General features: G+C 34.2%; 1 long non-coding RNA gene across 1 annotated transcript; it reads left to right on the top strand.

Annotated features, from left to right (window-relative positions):
- Positions 1 to 278: 278 nt before the first annotated feature.
- LOC130460970 (uncharacterized) lies at positions 279 to 4,056 on the top strand. The gene is made up of 4 exons (XR_008921217.1): positions 279 to 519; positions 735 to 794; positions 958 to 1,159; positions 3,801 to 4,056. It is a non-coding gene; the product is annotated as an uncharacterized lncRNA (long non-coding RNA).
- The last annotated feature ends 212 nt before the right edge of the window (positions 4,057 to 4,268 follow it).

The raw sequence follows: 4,268 nt of genomic DNA, 5'->3' as shown, positions 1-4,268 counted from the left end.
AGTATTGCTTGGCAACTCTTTTTGAATGATATAAAATTAATGCAAGTATCTAAAGAGTCAGATATGCTTACAGTCAACAAACAACTATTTTTGGATGAATTTAGAAAGAATTATTTTGTCAGTTCGTTTTTGGCCCTCTGATGTTCTTCAGAAGATGGTTTGCCATCACGCATACTGTTGTAATTTAAAATTTTGCGGCTTTGTACTGTACAAAAGTACTTGATATGGATTTTCTGATTGTTCGGATTGTTCATTGTTCTTAATTACTCAGGTTCTGGTTGAGTACAAAAATAAGGATCTTAATCACGTGGAGTGGGCCAAGGCTTTGAAGGAGCTCTACTTACCAGGTTTGAGGGATTATGTTAAGAGTTTCTATCCACTTGGACCACTGTGGAGTTTCTGTAGCAAAGCTATTGTCTCTGCTGCGCCTAAATCCCCTGCACCAGCTGCTCCTGCAACACCCCCACCACCTCCTGCTCCTTTCTTCTCAGATCTAAACCTTCCTCTTCAAAACCAAAGGTTGGGATGTCTATCGTTTTTCCCCTCAAAATCCTTCTATTATTCGGTTAATTTTTTCGTGACCATACTTTTTTCATTCCTAGTCCCGAGAAAGGTCACTGATGACATGAAGGCAAAGAATCGTGCTGACCGCTGTGGTGTTGTCCCTGTTTGTGTATGAGATGACATTTTCTTTTCCATGGCTGATTAGTTTCCCTTTTGCACTTCTTATTTAGCGAATGGAAGAACTTGAAAGTGAAACGAGAAGAATGAGGAAAGATCTAGACAAAGAAAAGGTACAAGGGGAAACTTCTTTTTATCTCCTTTTCTTTCTCTTCCTATTTTCTCCTGCTGCAAGAAGAATTTGTTGATTGTAGTCTAAAGCAGGGCTAAGCAATTCTGTGTAAATGAGTAATTGTCCAAGACAGAAAGTAACCTTTTATGGTTTGCTTGTTGCAGCCAGAAGGCATCTATAGCTGAACTGAAAACATAGCTAGATGAAGAGCGTGACCAAAGAAGAGAAGAGCGAGAAAAGGCTGCTGCAGATCTGAAAGCTTCAATACAAAGGGTTCAGTCCGAGGCTGAAGAAGAATTAAAACGAGCATCAGATGCTGCTTCGAGGCGAGAAAGAAAACAACAAGAAGTTATCAGTAAACTTCAGGTACCAACCATTACTTTATTATAACCTCTATTTCATCTGTAGATTCAATGTAGGTGATGAATTTGTTTTATTTTTATTATCTGGAATCAGAAACATCGATATAGAGTATAAGACTATATGGATTTCTATACCATTTATGGTATTAATGTGCTATTGTTTTCACGGTTTTCACCCCATTTTTGATTGCTGCATTGATATAGAGTATTAGCAAGTTGGTTGGATTACGCGGTATTAATAGCAAACCAAATTAAGGGTCAAGTGTCTAGCTAGAGTAAGATAACAAGTCCTGACATCCCACCTATGTTGTCACTGACTAGTAATCTGTCATCAGTTTACCTCTTTTGTTGATGGAAGTAGAGTTTTGGCTTGTAGTTCATGAGAAGTAAAAAGGGGAAGAGAAGAGCATTGAATTTAACGAGATAAATGAAGTTATGTTGCTCAATCACGAGACCCACTAATGAATCCATGTGTTTAAATCACCGGGCGATGTGGTTTAGTGTACTGCTCGCTTATCGACATTTTGGATTCTATATGTGATGTGACTAATTTCAAATGTTTTGCCTACTTAGAATTAGGGGAGAATGAGTCTTAGAAACATAAAACTAAGTTCATTAGTTGAGAGTTGGGAGAGAAAACGGCCATTTTAGTCAAACGAGGTTTAAATGTGCATAACATGACCAAAGTATGTGATAATGAGTATTGGCAACCTAATACTAAGTATATCAAACATATGAATGGTTTAAAATACCTATTTTGGTTAATTAGTTGAGAATTGGGAGCGAAAACGACTATTTAAGTCAAAATATGACATATAACGATCAAACGAGACTAAAATAACATTTTCGGTCCTAACTTTGAACTAAAGAACCTAAGGACCCATTTCAAACTTAATACATGATTAATATGCTTAGTTTTAAGTTTTCAATACTCATTCCAATCTATTTATGCACATTTAAGGCTCATTGGGTCATTATAGGTCATATTTAGGCTAAAATGACATTTTTGTTCCTAACTTTGAACTAACGAACCTAAGAACTCATTTCAAACTTACTACATGATTCATATCATTAGTTTTAACTTTCCAAGGCTCAATCCAATCTATTTATGCACATTTGAGACTTGTTTGGCCATTATATGTCATATTTAGGCTAAAATGACATTTTCGCTCCCAACTTTGAACTAACAAACCTAAGAACTCATTTCAAACTTACTACATGATTTATATGATTAGTTTTAACTTTCCAAGACACAATCCAATTTATTTATACACATTTGAGACTTGTTTGGCCATTATAGGTCATATTTAGGCTAAAATGACATTTTCGCTCCCAACTTTGAACTAATGAACCTAAAAACTCATTTCAAACTTACTATATGATTTATATGATTAGTTTTAACTTTCCAAGACTCAATCCAATCTATTTATACACATTTGAGACTTGGTTGGCCATTATAGGTCATATTTAGGCTAAAATGACATTTTCGCTCCCAACTTTGAACTAACGAACCTAAGGACTCACTTCCAACTTATTATATGATTAATATGATTAGTTTTATGTTTCCATGATTCAATCCAATCGATTTATGCACATTTGAGACTTGTTTGGTCATTATAGGTCATATTTAGGCTAAAATGAGGCATTTTCGCTCCCAAATTTGAACTAACGAACCTAAAAACTCATTTCAAACTTACTACATGATTCATATGATTAGTGTTAACTTTCCAAGACTCAATCCAATCTATTTATGCACATTTGAGACTTGTTTGGCCGTTATAGGTGATATTTAGGCTAAAATGACATTTTCGCTCACAACTTTGAACTAACGAACTTAAGAACTCATTTCAAACTTATTAAATGATTCATATGATTAGTTTTAACTTTCCAAGAATCATTCCAATCTATTTATGCACATTTGAGCCTTTTTCTGCCATTATAGGTCATATTTAGGATAAAATGACATTTTCGCTCCCAACTTTGAATTAACGAACCTAAGAACTCATTTGAAAATTATTACAAGATTTATATGATTAGTTTTATCTTTCCAAGACTCAATCCAATCTATTTATGCACATTTGAGGCTTGTTTGGCCATTATATGTCATATTTAGGCTAAAATGACATTTTCGCTCCCAATTTTGAACTAACGAACCTAAGGACTCACTTCCAACTTATTACATGATTAATATGATTAGTTTTAAGTTTCCAAGATTCAATCCAATCGGTTTATGCACATTTGAGACTTGTTTGGTTGTATTGGTCATATTTAGGCTAAAATGAGACATTTTCGCCCCCAACTTTGAACTAAGGAACCTAAAGACTCGTTTTAAACCCTTTAAATGATTAATATGCTTAGTTTTAAGTTTCCAAGACTCCTTCCAATCTATTTACACACATTTAAGGTTCATTGGGTCATGATAGGTCATATTTAGACTAAAATAACATTTTCGTTCCCCACTTTGAACTAAAGAACCTAAGGACTCATTTCAAACTTATTACATGATTAATATGCTTAGTTTTAAAGTTTTCAATACTCGTTACAAAATAATTATGCACATTTAAGGCTCATTGGGTCGTTATAGGTCATATTTAGACTAAAATGACATTTAATCTAATGCTCCCATCAAAATTTTGTTTTTGAAGGTCTATACTCCGAGGAATGCGCCTTATGGTAGTGAGGAAATTGATGTGGTTCGTGAGCAATGGGATAAGTTTTTTACCTGCAAGTATTTATTATTGGCCTGAGCGCGTTTGATCGAGTTGGCTTAGATGTTATAGAACAATCTTTTATATTAAAATGTATGCGTACGTTGAAATTGGAACACATATATTTAAATGTACTACATGCACTTTGTTTTGGGATATATAATATACAAAACACCAGTTATTGTTTTTATAATTGTTATACAGGTTGCGATATTATTATTGTTGTGACAGGTTTCTATATTTAGTGCTAGGCAATCATCCCTAAATAAGATTAAAATTTTCCCGCCAAAAGTGTTTTTTTGCAGCGTACATATATATATGTACGCTGCAACAAGGGTGTAAATTTTGGCAAAATTTTAGACTTGTTGCAGCGTACAAATAGATGTACCCTGCAACAGGTGGGGT

This window comes from Spinacia oleracea, chromosome 5 (genome assembly GCF_020520425.1).
Source record: "Spinacia oleracea cultivar Varoflay chromosome 5, BTI_SOV_V1, whole genome shotgun sequence".
Taxonomy (NCBI): Eukaryota; Viridiplantae; Streptophyta; class Magnoliopsida; order Caryophyllales; family Amaranthaceae; genus Spinacia; species Spinacia oleracea.
Note: the sequence above shows the minus strand (reverse complement) of the source record. Positions and strands in the feature narration are given on the sequence as shown.